Source organism: Pinus tabuliformis, chromosome 5_2 (assembly GCF_031772625.1).
Source record: "Pinus tabuliformis cultivar Carrire ecotype Pingquan chromosome 5_2, CPIR1, whole genome shotgun sequence".
In the NCBI taxonomy this organism is placed as follows: Eukaryota; Viridiplantae; Streptophyta; class Pinopsida; order Pinales; family Pinaceae; genus Pinus; species Pinus tabuliformis.
The window spans coordinates 601345218-601362502 of NC_142306.1; the positions used below are offsets into that span (position 1 = coordinate 601345218).

The 17285-nt window shown below is 37.7% G+C and overlaps 1 pseudogene; it reads left to right on the forward strand.

Annotated features, from left to right (window-relative positions):
* The first annotated feature begins 2338 nt into the window (after nt 1–2338).
* Nucleotides 2339–4834, forward strand: LOC149160433 (L-type lectin-domain containing receptor kinase IV.2 pseudogene; annotated as a pseudogene).
* The last annotated feature ends 12451 nt before the right edge of the window (nt 4835–17285 follow it).

Genomic DNA, 17285 nt, shown 5'->3' on the forward strand with positions numbered 1-17285 from the left:
GCCCCCAGACCCGAAAAATCATAAAATGTAACGGATATCGTTCTGATTCCGTCAGAAGCAAGGTCCCACAAAAACCGGTAGAATATCGGAAGGGCTTCGAGCGGTAAGCGGTTTCAACCGAGTCCCACCCGATGCCACACAATGGGTGCCACACGTCTGGTGGAAGAGAGAGAAAACCGCTCACATCGGATAGGTAAACGTCATGTTACTTATCCACCCGATATGGATGATGACCGTAGGATTTGGAGGCTCCAGATCAATGGCGGAGATGCAATCTGATGGATGACCAGATTTGATGAGGTTAACAGGCAGAGTTGTATAGGATTTGAAGTCCGACGTGGACGATGCGTTGGCGGAAGGTCGTGTTTCGTGGGAATTCTTGGAGTTAACGGAAGAAACGGTCATTTCAAAAACGTCCAAGAGAACTGACACTCAGTTCGTTATGAAATGGGTGGCCACCTCCCTGTGAGGCGTTATACAGTGATGATTACGCAGAATAGAGGGATTCAAACGGATAGAGGCAGGGGAACTGGAAAGCCGAGAAGCAGAAACGAAGAATCGGGAAGCAAATTGGCTTTAAAGCCACAGGCTGACAGAGAGAGCAACAAGCAGTAAGTTAGAAGCAGAGACGAGAAGCCGAGTTGACCTGCAATAGTAAAGGCAGCATCAAGCCAGAGTCAAGATAGAGACACAGAGAGTCAGAGAGTCTATGTGCTCTAGAGAAGGCTTGAGAGGTTCAAGCGTAGTCCTCTATATATGCCTGTCATGTATGAGTCTCAGATTGGGCTCTTACTACTGTGACCAATAGAGGTCGAGTTTCAGTAAGGAAAGTCTGTGTATTCCAGAGACTGAGGGATCCAAGTACAGTCCTACTGATTTGTATCTGCTATGTGAGACTCAAATTGATCTCATTGTTGTAAAAACTCTGCTTTGAAAACATAATAGAGAGGCCACCACTGAAGGCTGGACCAGGAGACGTAACCCAGGAGTGTTGGGTGAACTCCTTATTAAACTTGTTGAGTTTATATGTTTGCTTGTTATGTTTTCTTTAACTGCTTCAATGTCTATGTATTTCGCAATCTTACCAATCCACTGCATAAAAAAACATAGGCACATCCATGCACATGAGTATGTAATACCTTATTAATTGTCTTGGATCAATTCCAAATCATTCTCTCAAAAAAATATATGATAGACATTTTTCCTTCAACATGTTTCTAGACATATTCATGGTGGTTTATTCTTCCTACCAAAAGTTTTTTATGGAATGAATGGACATGCACATGGATCATACTGAGCGACATATCCCATGCATCACTACGACATCAACTCCTTTGGGATCGTGTGCAATATTTGGCACTGTAATTCCTAGTTTTCTCATGATAAGTGCCAATTTTTTGTGTTTTGATGTTGTTGTAGAATATTTTTCTTTTGTTTTGATTCTGGGGTAGAATCTCTTGTTATGCTTCAAGTCTTAAGACTCTTGAAATTTTGGACTACTTATTCTATAGGCATTCCCATTGGGTAGTTTGAAACCAACTACTATAATATGTGTTGGTGAATGATTGATGACTAATGTATTGGATGTAATGATTTTGTGAGGTAATATTTGGTTTAGATTCATTTCCATATTTATATTGATATGTATATAACTTCCAAAATTTTAATTCCATTGTCAATAATTACTAGATTAATGATAGAGATTTAAAAATGGTGTAGTCTAACTTATAGATGAAATGACCTTTTTCAAGACTATTTTTCTGGTTAATTTTAATCAAAATCCGATTTTGGTGAATTCTAGTGGTGAAAAAGACTATTACACCTTTTAAATTATTTAGAAAATACTTTTAATAATCATGATAAAAGTTGAGATTTATCTTAAAGATAATTATGTCTTTTCTATTTTTCAATTTAATTCAAAATGTTAAAAAATTAAATAAAAATTATATATATCTATATATATATATATTTGAAATATATAATAATTGAAATAAATTATAGCCTTTTTAACCTATCGATTCTATTTAAAAATATATTTATTTAAATGTTAAAAATCTATATAATAAATGGAAAATGAATCTTTATAATATATATATATAATTTTACTCTTTACACGTATTTACCACTGCGTTTGCTTAGGGTCACTCCACCATTAACCAGGATGAAATCACGGATCGGAAAATGCTTTTGAGATGAGAAGTAATCGAAATTACAACTAACATGTTAATGTCACTCTCACATTAATGAATTGTGATTTCAACTCTACATCGGTAATTATGTACCGACTATTTTGACCGTTCCAAAAGTCCGGCATTCTTCGGAGTGATTCCTGTGTTATTCCTCTTTCCTTCCTGAATACGGAGTCTTATTTTCTCGGTTACTTCCATGTTATTTCCTCTTGCGTCACGAAAGAGGAAAATTTTAACAATACGGAATTTCCGTGGTCACAAGTTTACTTATAAGAATTTTACAAGAAGAAACGTAGTCCTCCAATGCTCTTGCTAAGATTTTCGAAGGAAGGATAACTGCACCCAACACTACAATCTGTTTCAAATTTCAAATATTTGATAGATGTTTGCGGCTATAGATCACTTGATTATGTATTAATATCCATCAACTATTTAGTTTTCCCGAGAAGGAATTTAGCTCCACCCAAAGAAACGACCAATGATGCAAATACCATGGCGCAGACTCCTCCTGATAGCCTGCACCTCCCTCTTCATACCACTTATTCCTGCACAGGGCGCAGATGAGGATCATCCACATACCACTTTCATCTTCGACGGGTTTAATGGAACCCATTTGATATTGGAATCGAAGGCTTCAATCATCGGCCCCAAATCTGTCCTCTCCCTCACAAATCAGTCGCAGTTCATGCTCGGCCGCGCGCTCTATTCGATCCCTGTGCAGATGAAAAGCAACGAGACTCTTTTCTCCTTTAGCACTACCTTCGTTTTTTCCATGGTGCATCCTCCCTCTACTGAAGGAGGACATGGACTAGCCTTCATCATGATGCCCCACAGATCTGTCGTTGGCGCTATAGCATACGAGTATCTGGGCTTGTTTAACCGCAGCAGCAACGGGCAGTCGTACAATCACTTATTTGCAGTGGAGTTCGATACGTGCAGGAATCCGGAATTTAATGATCCCGACGACAACCACGTGGGTGTAGACATCAACAGCCTCATCTCGGTGCAGACCGAGCCTGCCGGATATTGGGATGGGGAGGACAGCTTCCATGGATTGAGCCTCAAGAGTGGACGGAACATACAGGCCTGGATCGATTACAATCATTCTGAAAGTCTCCTCAACGTTACCATCATGTTGGCCGGCTCGCCGAGACCACGGAAGCCGATGTTATCACTGAAAATCGATCTCGGCAACGTTTTACAGGAGAAGATGTTCGTTGGCTTTTCAGCAGCCACAGGGGCCTTGGTGGAAGACCATTACGTTCTGGCATGGAGCTTCACCACCCAAGGCACGGCGCCGCCCCTCAATGTGTCGCGTCTCCCTTCATTTGCTAACATGTATTCCAAACGTCCGGACCCGGGATTCATAGCCGGCGTCACCGTGGGCACCTTGGTTCTCTTCTCGCTAGCGATTGGGGCGGTCCTGTTTCTCAGAAGAGCGAAAAACAGGGAAACAACCGAAGAATGGGAGGAAGAGTACTGGCCCCATAGATTTACTTACAAGGAGCTCAGCATCGCCACCAGCAGATTCCGGGGAGATAATGTTTTGGGACAAGGGGGTTTTGGCAAAGTTTACAAGGGCGTTCTCCCCAGCAGCGGCCAAGAAGTCGCGGTGAAGTGCATAACGAAGGAATTCACGGAGGGAATGAAAGGGTTCGTCGCAGAGATCTCGAGCATGGGACGTCTACAGCACCGCAATCTGGTTCATATCCGGGGCTGGAGCCGGAGGGGAAAGCAATTATTCATAGTTTACGACTATATGCCTAACGGCAGCTTGGATAATCTCATATTCGGGAACCCAACCATAGTCCTGCCGTGGCCTCGGCGATACGCGATCCTGAAAGGCGTGGCGGCGGGACTGCTGTATCTGCACGAGGGATGGGAGAAAATGGTCGTCCACAGAGATATCAAGGCAAGCAACGTGCTTCTGGATTCCGAGCTTAACGGGCGGCTAGGAGACTTTGGCCTCGCTCGGCTACATGATCACAGCGAGAATCCTTCGACGACTCATGTGGTCGGAACATTGGGGTACATAGCCCCGGAGCTCATATATACGGGGAAGGCGACTCCCAGCTCGGATGTATTCAGTTTCGGGGTTCTGCTGTTGGAAGTGGCATGCGGGAGGAGGCCCGTGGATCTGTCGAAGGGCGCCGAGCAAACGATTTTAGTGGAGTGGGCATGGGAGCTGTACAGCGAGGACAGGCTACTGGAGGCATCGGATCCAAAGCTGGGGAAAGACGGATATGATTTGGGCGAGATCGACAAGGTACTGAAATTGGGGTTGTTGTGTTGTCACCCAGAGCCGGAGAACAGGCTGCGCATGCGCCATGTTTGCCAAATACTGGAAGGCGAAGCTCCTCTTCCGGACATCTGCCTGCCTTCGTTAAACGTTAGTGTTATGGGTTCTTTAACCAACAGCTGGTCTTTCTCCGTTATGTTACTCAGAAGTCTGGGGAAAGACGGCGATTAAAAGGCGATCAGAAGTAATATGCTCGATCCCGCTTCCGCTAATTCAAATTGCAAAATGTTCCGAAGGTCGAATACTATATTCTGCGGTCTACATAAAATAACTCTCACAAGAGTTACCAGGTGTCATACGCAATTTCATATAAAAGCCATGGGATATATTTTTGCTTTACATTTATTACCATAAATGAAAATGTAATTTTTACTTTAATACAAAAGCATCCAATAGAATTTCGTAGTACATATGAAAAATAATATCTTGTTATCTATTTCGTAGTACATATGAAAAATAATACCTTTTTCATAATACCTTGTTATTTATATATTTTTATTATCAAATATTGTAAATGCAAAATGAAATGTTCCAGAATTCTTTAAATTGAATGTAACGCAAACCAGAATAAGGATATGTAGAATAGTAGAGTGGGCGTTTAGAGATGGTTTCATGGTTTCCCTTAACTTAACACGTTTAAGTACTTTAAAAACATCATGTATATTGGAAAATATATTAATTTGTTTCCCTTTCATTCCTTCTTTAATTTACTTCATTAATTTACGGTGATTTCTCCTCTATTAATATGTACATGCTTATCAATTACATTCAAAATTCGTGATTTTCCCTCTACCATATACATGTGCTTATCATCCATCCCAAAAATTCCACAAGAAAAGTAAGGCCTAGACAACATGATCATTATCACTCAAATTCTAGAAGAAAAGTAATGCCTAGACGCCATCATCATTATCACTTCGAAGTTTTTTTTTTTTTTTTTTTCCAGGGTGGAAAAACCTATCAACTTAGTTGTCAAACCAACAATGAGGACAGCCATCTCTGGCTGCTATCATCCTCAAATAGGAAAACCACGCCACCGTCGGTAAGGGAGCGGGCTTCCACTCCTGCCAAATGCCTCTGGGTCTTGGGCCGTTAACCTGTTTCCTTAGGTCCAAGGAAGACGAGCTCTTAGCCAAACAGAAGCAGTTTTACGACATACTCCAAGCCAAACTTCGAAGTTTTCATTTTCATGGATATTTGATTTTAAATATTATTTTTATATTTTTAAAATTTTTAAAATTTGTATATTTTGTAAAAGATTATTATTATTTATTTATCATCCTAAAATAAAATATTAATGAAAATTTAAATTTTGACTCTACTCAAAACTTATAGAAATAAATTAGTTAATGTTTAAATGGACTTTAAAACTTAATTGAGGAGTTTAGAAATACAAGAGTGTCGTTCTATATTTCTTTGGCCACTTCATTTGACATTATTATTATTGTTTTTGTTAGCGATGTTCTGTGAATTATTTAATATAAAGCTAGGATGAAGGAGTACTACTCAAATGGCATTGGTAAGAAAGGTGTTAAGAAAACGAATATTGGCAAGAGAGTGTTGTCAATAAAACTAACTAATCACTTGTTTCGAGGAAGAAGGGTATTTTTTTTTTGTGGATTAGTGTACGTTGCCAACATGAAGATACACCTAGATGGATTTATGTTTTATGTTATTTGATAAACTTCTATGTATTATGTTATTTTATAAACCTTCTTGTTATAACTAGAAGGTTCTCTTGTATTTCTTTTGGAAATTATGGGTTAAGTTCATTTTGGGTGTCTATTTTAATTATTTTGATATTTGAGAATTCTTCGGGGTTAGTTTAGCTCTTCTCGAGATTGAGCAGCTATTAGGTGCAAGAAACCCATTAAGAAGGTCACCCACTCTAAGTTGATTATTTAAACCTTGCTCATTGTTAAGCCACCTCAACTCAAAGATAAGATTCAAGAAATTATTGTTGTGATATCATCCCTAACATATAGTCCAATTTATCATAGAGTTTTTGTGGCATCATTCCATTGAGTGTCATCATCTGATGATGTTAGACCACTATGTATAAGTAGGTCCTTCAAGTAAGGCTATCCATTTTGTTTCCAATGCAATTGTTTCAAATTGATGCTCTCATTATAAAGATACTTATCATGGCCTAACAAAGGATCTTGTTTGAAATAGTTTCTTGGAAAAGAGAAGTACACCATATTTTTATATTTTCATTTGCTTATGTATTAAGTTTTGTTTTGACAAATACCCAATAAACATAACTTTAAAGTATTTATAGTTGTCTTGTTTCTCTTTTTTTGGGCATGTATAGCTCTTGAGAGATGTTGTCTTGTTTCTCTTTTTTTGGGCATAGTTCTTGAGAGATGACGTACCTCACCTCATGCAATAAGGCGCCTCTTCTCCCAGACTTGATGCAATGGTTGTTATGACATGTTCCATAGGATCTCCTCACACCTAGGTGTTTATGACATTACATTGTTACAAATTAATTATATGCTTCATATGGCATGCATTCTCTATTTTTCTTTGTGCCTAGAAAGAGTGAGCTCGAATTATGGTTTTGTGAAAAGATGAATATTTTTTTTAATATTTCAATAATGAATAATTTCTTGAGCCAATATATTCATCTTATAATAATAATTGAGTAATTTAAAAAAAGTCCTTACAACATCTCAAAGGGGAAGGAAAATTGGCTTGGTTGTCATTTGGATTAATGATTAATCATTTTACCCATGGAATGGATATATGTATGTATCTATCTATGCTAATGAAATTCTAAATTTAACAAATTTCCATCAATTCAAGATTAATGAGAAACCAGAAAATTTTCAAATATATTAGATTAAATGTGTACTCACATGATTGTGAAACACACATAAGTTATCTACACATAGTTAACTTAGCATATTAGATGTTAGAAACAAAAGAATTATTGAACTATATGTTCAAAGTATTAAATATTGCTTCTTCATTTATTGGATTTGGAATTTTCAATGATTTAATATGCATTAATGAAATCACATAAATGCGTGAAAAAGATCTCTAAAAATTTATATTTCCAAAATTATCATGCCAAAGGATTGCACAGTGAACTAGGATTTGATTTGTACCTTAAAGGATGGTAGGGACATGGATACCTTGAAGGTCTCCAAATAGGTCTAAGACCTATGTGAAAAATGATTGATTAGAGCCATCGATGAATATAATTATATTTAAAAGGTACTTTTGAGAAATATAAATGCTATTGAATTTCCATAATGCGAGAAAACCATTGGCAATCCTATAATTACACCTACTATGGTCAAGCTTAGAGGTTATTTTTGGCCCAAAATGTGTGGAATATTTGTGATTCTATTAATCTCTTCTTGATGATATTTCCATTGCAGATTGATTATACTGTATTAAAATTTGTATCTAGTGGACTCTTATTTTCAAATAGGATGGTAAGGCTTTCTTACTCACATGCATTAATAACTGAAAACTGCTAATTAATTGATTAATATGTAGTTTTAAGTGGAAGGGATATCTATGGTAGAAGTGTGCTAACGAGGAATGTATGCAAAAGCACGAACATTACGAATGAAAGTTTCTATTCCTTATTCCGCACACCTATTTTCCCACAAAACACTACTTCCTCATACACATTAAAAAGACACTACATTTAATACAACTATATAATGGACAAATTTGAAGTCACAAATGAACTTAGTATTCGGGAAGCTCAAATAAAACGAGCCCATGTCGACATACTATTGGGAACAGTTAATTATCGACCCTTATTTTGCACTCAATATACACATAACCCAAAATTTTCATGTCCCAAACTTTAATAAGCCCAAACCACTAATTAATTGATTAACATGTAATATGTGGAAATGTATGTGGAGATTTGAAACATTGTGGAATAAATTTTATTTTCCTTCCCCTACACACCCGTTGTCTCGCACAATGCTTCTTCCTCGTACACATTAATAAGACAAAACCACTAATGAATTGATTCATATGTGATTTTCTGCGAGACGGAAGTATGTGGTAAAAGCATGCAGAAGGGGGGGAAGTTTTTGTTACCTCCTCAACATGCCCATTCTCCCAGATAACACTTCTTTTTCATACGCATTACAAAGACACTTCATTTAATACTAGATAATAACTATTTAATTGACAAATGTCAAATCACAAATGCATTTAGCATTCGAGAAGCTCAAATCAAACGAGCCCACCTTGACATAGTAGTGGGGATAGTTAATCAATCACCTTTATTTCACCCCCTCTGAACACATAAATGAAACGTTTTATGACCCAAATCTTAATAATACAAAACCGCCAAATAATTGATTAATATGTGGTGTGAATACAAAACATTGCAGAAGAAAGTAATATTTGGGAACCATGAATACCAACATTCATCATTTTTTCATAACTCCTTTTCATCCCGATATCAAATAAAACGTACATGTAAACCAAACTTTTCATTCCCCAAACTTTAATAAGACAAAACCACTAATTAATTGATTAATATACAATCTTGTCCGAGAAGGAGATACATGGAAGAAGTGAGCAGAGGGGGAATGTATGCGGAGTTACAAAACATTCCGGGAGAAAGTTTTCATTCCTTGCTCTGCATACACGTTCCACCACACAACACTTCTTCCTTGCACACAAACTTTAATAAGGAAAATTTGTCAATTAATTGATTAATATGTAATGTGAATACGGAACATTACAAAAGAAATTAGTATTCATCATTTTTCCATAGCTCTTTTGCATCTGGATACCAAATAAAACGTACATGTAAACCAAAATTTTCATGCCCCAAACTTTAATAAGCCAAGACACTTCATTCAATATTGGATAATAACTATTTAATTCACAAATGTGACATCACAAATTCACATAGTATTTGAGAACCATCAGTGCCAATATTTATTATTTCTACTTTATTCCATGCACACTAAAAACTCCATACATCTTTTCTCCCACATAACTCAACCTGTAAAAGTTTAAAATGGAAAAAAAGTTTAGAATGAAACAAGAGTCAAATTCACTAGGAGTCCCTTTGAAGTCAATGTCAATTTCCATGTTTCTCCTTCTAAACTTGCGTACACATTCCCCACATTGCATTGCAAAAAACAGTCTAAACCAGAATTTTCATGGCCCAAACTTTAGTAATCCAAAATCGCTAATTAATTGATTGATATGTAATGTTTTGTGGAAATAACTATGTAGAGAGCGAATTTATGTAGCGTTATGGAACATTCAGTGACAAAGTTTATTGTCCTTTCTCCGCACACCCGTTTCCATACACAACACTTCTTCCTTGCACACATTAAAAATACACATATTTAATATTACATAGTGAGAAGTCAATTCAGAATATAGTATTTCGGAATCATGAATACCAAGATTTGTTGTTTCTACTCTGATATAATATTTAAATGATCAAATCCTTCGAACATGGTTTATGTATATATCAGTTTATGTCGACGTGGACTCTTTTTATTTGATATAGGGATGCAAATTTGTCGATGATCCATGTTTCCCCTTCTGCACCTCCGTAAACATTCCCATCCACAGAAATATTTTAATCACTATATATTAAATTTTTAACTTTACTGTCGCTTGCACTTCCACACTCCATAAAATCAAAATGGTAGGTGTAGAGTAAAAGTGTACGAGGGCAGGTTTATGTTCCTGTTCTGCACAACCATTATCTCACACAACTCTTATTTATCATACACATTACAAAGACACTTCATTTAATATTGGATACTAACTATTTAATTGAAAAATGTCAAATAAAAAATAAACTTAGTCACATACTCCACTCACTGAAGAAACCAATTTTCTCATACTTTCAATGAACATATGAAAATTGGTTTCCAAGTTCGAAAAATTTTTTCTCATTTTTTGACTATATTTTTTAGCAAGATGAGTGGAAAAATGTTTTCTTGCAGTTGTATTTGGATTGAAATATATATTGAAAGAAGTTTGTCCTGTGCTTGAACATATCACATAAGTAGTATTTGTAAAAAATTACATGTAACTCGTATAAGAGATGCACAATAACTTTCTACCAATAAAACTTTCAAATAAGTCTAAGCTTACTAGTTCCCCATCCTGATCGACATTCCTCTCTTCAATTTCTAGTACTTTTTGAATTCATGTTTGTGTTGTTGACATTGCAATGGCATTTATTGTGCCAATAGAAAATGGATCTTTACTACGGAACATATTTGCAGTCATCACATTTGGGGAAAATCGGTACGCTCCGGAAACAAGCACAAATGTTTTCTACAATGTTAGAGTTATTTAGTGAAATATTTTTCTCATAGTCACCACTATAATATTTGTGCTTTGGAATTATTTCAAAATTTATAATAGAAACACTAGCATTTGCAATAAGTTTTGTCTCATGTTGTTTGATAAATAGTGTTTGCACATGCAATGTCATTTCCTTTTTTGCCTTCTTATCTGTCAAATCTACACGGAGTATTGGTCTCATCTTATTTTCTTTGTCCAAAAAAGTTCCATATGTAACTAACACAATGCCATGGAAAATGCATCATGTTATTTTATTACTGATATCTTCAATTAATAATGGCATATACAATCTTCCTTTTTTCCTAGTCATGAGCATTGAATTAAAATTAATTCAAGAAAACAAAAAGAAATCCGATATATAGTTAGCTAAACTTGGATAGAACTACCTTTTTGTCTTTGTTTCTTTCCTATTTTTTGCTCCTTTCATTGTGTCACCTCTAATATTTTATTTTGTAATTGTGCTCACACTATTTTAATAATGAAATGGTTATGCCTAATATTGAAATTTGTGTACTACAAAGATGCAGGAGTCCAGATGAAACATAATAAAAGATTCCTTTGCACTTTGCAAATATTATTAAGATGTTTTGGGTTTTCCCCTAAATTTAATAATAAAATTTATTATACTATTTATTTATTTAATTAAACAAATTAATTTAAGATAGTGAAATAAATATGTTTTTAAAACTATTTATTCATTTGTTTGCCCATTCTTGCATTTCTCTGAATTCACCAAAAGCCAGGGATTTCTCACTGAACCTCAGGACACCATCGTACATTTGATCATAGCATTGTGTGATATGCTAAAAAAATATTTTTTTATGCACTCAAGCAATCACTCAAGATCAATGAAGCATAAACCATAAGATATTGAAGACTAAAAATGAATTCTAGTACACGAGGATTGGATACCTTGTCCATAAGAAACAAAACAATCATCTCATAAAATTTTAAATAAAATAAATCACAAATAAAGAAAAAGGAATATATGGATGTTGTAGCTAAGAAAAGGAGAATATTGAACACTCGACAATGTTGGAAGCATTTGTAAATAAAGCTACCTACATTTTTTTCTAGACACGCTTATTAAAGATAGAGATAGTATGTCGGTAATGAATGTTTTGACATTCTTTTCCATATGATGTGTGGAGTAATTTATTCAAAATATACATTGTCTGGACTGTGAAGGAAGAAAACATGACTTGATATAGTCTCTTCTCTTTAAAAAAACTCCCCGAAACATAATTTCTCCACACACCCTTTCTCCCGCAATTCTCACACACCCATTCTTTCACACTTCCTACACAACCTTTCTCTGCAAAATAAAATAGTAGTAGTTTGATATTAAATTAATATATAAAATCTTCCTCTTCATATTTGTTTAGCCCCCTTCTCCAACCCCTCACTTATGTAAGGCGTTGTCACCTTTTGAAAAGAGAGTTCCCGTTGTACAAATAGGGAAAAGGAACAAAGATGTTTGGAGCTAGCCTCCAAGCCATATGTTATCCATGATAACCCATAGAAATAATTTTTAGTTTGATTAATATTTTGCATCTATCTGCTACTTTTCATAAAGAGGTTTTTGTGCTTAAAAAATTGGAGATTAAAGGAGGAAGAACAGGTCCAGTTTAAATTGTTTTGGAGAAATTTCCATATTCTCTTAAAACTATTTATTTCACAAACCCCATTTTTTCCTTTGTTTCTTAAACTCTAGCAACATTGACCCATTTTTAACTCTAGCCGAAATCCCTTTGTATATCCAACTCTAGCCGTGTTTCCCATTCCCCTTTGGAATGTTTTAAAACATTCAGAAATCTCATCGAAACCCTTTTTAAGCATCAGGACCCACAAACCATAATCGATATTGGCCTCTTCCCTTTTTCTTATACATATCCACCCGTCTCCCTTTTTAACTTTTGCCATTGCGATATCACATGTCGCAAAGTTCCCCGACGATCGCCATATCCAAGTCCTATCACCACTCCTCCTCACCAATTTTGATAAAATACCTCCTCCACCGATATCGCATATCACTAAGTTCCCCACTGATTATCATACCGTAAGTCCCTCCTTGTTCTCACCGATTGTGATATTTCCTCCGCTTGCCGATTGCGATAAAGTCTATTTCGTCGATTGTGATAATTCCTTCCCCCGTCGATTGCGATATCGAAATCGGGGATCGCACAAGTCAAAGTCCCTCCTCCGCCGAAATCCCTTCCAACTTGCGATTGCAATGTGCGAGAATCCTCCCAGATGCGATATTTTATGTGATACATTATATAAACCATCATGTTCAGAACATCAGAAATCACCATAAATCAGTGTTAAAGCCCCTTTTCCCTTTCCAATGGCGATATACGAGTCCTAGTTATGGATGTGATATCTTATGTATCATGCTTTATTGAAGTTTCGCATCTGGACAATCAACAAGAAATATGAAATATGGTAAAAAGGCCCTCTCCTATATTTTGATTGCGATACCAACAGGCCCAGATCAACGACCGAGATTGAATCAGCCTAGATCAATGTCCTAGATCAACAAACATTAAAACGTCTATTTCACTTCCGCTCAGTGGGATGGCGAGGGCATTTTTCGGCGTATATCCAACAAAATGGTCATCAAACAGAATACAGAGTAAATGAAGACATGGAATCTCGGGAGGACTTGATGATCTAGCATAGTGCTTCATGCAGAGGGAAGACGAATTACCATCTAGACATCCTCTGCTTTTGTACTGTGGCATTAAACTAATAGATCATCACTCCAAGTTTTGAAGAATGAACGATCCGAGCAGTAAAGGCAGAAGCGACGAGAATCCACTGAGTGACACAAGTGGCCAGATTGTGGGCAAGTAACAACCTGAAGCAAAGGTGATCCCATGGATGGGCATGGAGATAGTTTGTTGGCGTTTTCATCTGATTGTTGACTTGTTTTGTTATCTTGTAATGTGTCGCAATTTAATGAAGCAATTGATATTTTGTAGTCATTTTTGGGCCACAGAGCCTGATCCAGGTGGATGTTGGTGGCCACCCACCTATCCCACTTGGACCCCCACAACTATCTCTTTTAGTTTTTCAGTTCCTTAATTGTAGCGCATTTTACTATTTTTAGCAGTTTTCGGGTCCTAAACTTCCGGAGCCGTTTTGAGGCCCTAAACGACATTTTTTGGCAATCTACTGCCTATGATTTTTTGAGAAAATCGTCTTTTTCGTAATAGTCCTCGAAAATATCTTTCGAATGGGGTATCATGCACGTCAAACGAAGATAATATGACCTAGTCATGACCCCAGGAACTTGGTTGTCCAACTAATCCCAATGGGGCCCATAAATGCTTGGTGTTACATCTCCTCGAGTTAGGGTTTTGGTTGTTTAGGGTTTTCAATTATTGTTCAATAATAAAAAGGTCCTTGAGCCTCATTGTAACGCAGTTCAGAGGCATGTAGCCACCACATCTCTTCTCAGAGATAAGTTACCATCGTCGAGCTAGTCTCATTTCCATACTGTCTGTAAGCATATTTCATTATTTGATATTAATCAAAGGAAGTGTTATTTCTGATGCATCTCTGTATTTATGGTTATATCTATAATTTGTTGCGTTCCTGTTTACATTCGGATTAGTGGTATCAGAGTGGTCTGCTCTTTCTTTGTTTTTCTTTGCATGTCCCCAACGAGGTCAGGATATAAGGAGTTAGGGCTTGAACTGGTCGAACCTTTGCAAGACTGGCCTCGTAAATCTCGATGGCCTCCCATGGCGGATGAAAAGAAAGACGAGGGAGCAGGATATCCTATCAAAATATTGCTCGAAGAAGCCCTCGAGTGACAAAGGAACGCGATGATGGACAACTTTGCCCAGATCCTTCAACGGCTACCCATGGGTGACACATCTAATAGCTACTCTGGAAACACCACACCCTTTAAGGTACAAGTTAAATTTGAAATCCCCATATTCGAGGGTAAAATAGATGGATATGTCATAGATAAATGGTTGAATCTGATAGAAGGGTATTTTTCTGTTCATGATTTTTCCAGCTAAGAAAAGATTAATTTCGCTTTTCTCAAAGTATCCCCCCACGTCAAGGACTGGTGGGAAACCTACTGCGAGCATAAGGATGAAAGTACGGCCTCACGGTTTTCAGCCACACCCACTTGGAATTCATTTTGGGATGCCATCAAGGAGCAGTACTACCCTGTCGGATGGTATGAGGATAAATACATAAAGTGGACCACGCTGCGACAGGGAAGGGACCAAGATGTGCTAGAGTTTACCAATATTTTTCATACCTTCGCACAAATTTGGGTATCAAGGATTCTGAGCGGCATTTGGTACTCAAATATCGCGGCTGCCTACACAGGTACATCCAGGACGAGATGGAGTTCCTGGAAATCTCCTCACTCAGCATGGCATACCAATACGCTGTCAAGATCGAGCAGAAGTTTAAATAGAAGAAGCGATACTTTGGATCCGCGAATCCGAAGCAAGGGAAAGGCTTCTGCAAACCATAGAACCAAGGACAAAGCTAAGACGGTGTGACCCAAGACAACCCGTCGAAACCACAAGAAAAGAACAACACCACGAAATCAAAGAAGGGCACAAGAAAGTGGTGTGAGTTCCAAAAGAGCCCCACTCATAACACAAGTGAGTGTCGGACCAGGCAATCACTGATGGCTGAGTTAAAGGCTTCAGAATCATATGCATTTTCTGACCTTGAGTCTGAACTCGACAAGAGGAATGACAAAGGGAAGCAAATAATTGATGCAGAACCCAGTGTCACTGTTGCCACCGCCAAGATCCAGAAGAATGAGCCCGAAGATCCATAGGAGGGGGAGCGTCTTTTCCACTCACAGATGTGGATGAAGGGTTCACCACTACAATTCATTGTTGACAGTGGGAGCCAAAAGAACCTCATTTCAATAGAGGTCGTGAAGCGGCTAGGACTACTGACCATACCACACCCACAACCGTACAACATTGAGTGGCTTCACCAAGGATGAGATCTCCAAGTCTGCTAGCAGTGCCACCTTCCCTACAGCATCAAGCCCTTCACAGATGAGGTATTGTGTGATGTTGCACCTCTGGATGTTTGTGATGTATTATTAGGCCAACCATACTTGTGGAAGTGACATGTTGTGTATGAGTCAAGGCCTCGCTGTTATTATTTCTTTATGTAATACATTATACAGGATACCGGAGGTAGCCCCACCTACCACCACTTCTTTGATCTTTGCTAAGAAAGGTAGTAAGATCATCTCCCAAACTAGGAAATTTATTTTCTTTCTGGTTCGCTCTCAAAGTAAGGGGAAGATCGCAGCCACATCCATGGCCCCCGGGAAGTGTTCCTCCACGTATCAGAAGTAGGCAAATACTATCACGAAAGGATACAGGAACATCTTCTCCTCATCGATAGGGGTACTGTTACACTGTTAGGTCAAGAATTCATTCGATTTGACTCCCAGAGCACCTCTACCCAATGGGATGATATATCGTCACTCAATTCTTGAAAATTCCAAGTACAAGGAGCGACATGATCAACATCAAGTGTCACACAATTTTTAGGTGGCCGAAAATATTTGGTTGCATTTGCAGAAAGAATGCCTCACTAGAGCCCATCGGAAGCTCAGACCACTCTGATATGGTCCTTACACCATTAAAAAAGATGTGGGAAACAATTCTTTGGAGCAAATCATTCCCCCATTCCTTGGCTTGCACTGATTTTCAATGTGGACTGCCCTCGACCATGCTTCCCACCATTTCTGGACACATCCCCCATCATTCCTGGACACATCAGAGATTGTAGAACAACTCACCAGGGACCAAGTTCAGCAGAAGTTTCCCCATCTCATGGAGGCACTCAACGCAATGGGGACCATTGCTTCCTAAGGGGGGAAGAATGATCCAGGTGGATGTTGGTGGCCACCAACCTATCCCACTTGGACCCTCACAATTGTCTCTTTCAATTTTTCAATTTCCTTAATTGTAGCACAGTTTACTATTTTTAGCAGTTTTTGGGTCCTAAACTTTTGAAGCCATTTTGAGGCCTTGGACAACGTTTTTTTAGGAAATCTACCGCCAACAAGTTTTCAAAAAAAAAGTCTTTTATGTCGTAGTCTTCAAAGAGATATTTCCAACAGGGTATCATGCACATCAAACGGAGATAATATGACCAAGTCACGACCCCAGGAAGTTGGCTGTCCAACTAACCCTAACAAGACCCATAAACTCTTGGTGTTACATCTCCTCAGGTTAGGGTTTTGGTTGTTTAGAGTTTCCTCTTATTGTTCAATAATAAAAAGCCCCTTGAGCCTCATTGTAATGCAGTTCAAAGGCATGTAGCCACCACATCTCTTCTCAGAGATAAGCTACCATCGTCGAGCTAGTCTCATTTCCATACTGCTTGTAAGCATATTTCATTATTTGATATTAATCAAAGGAAGTCTTATTTTTGTTTCATCTCTATATTTATGGTTATATCTG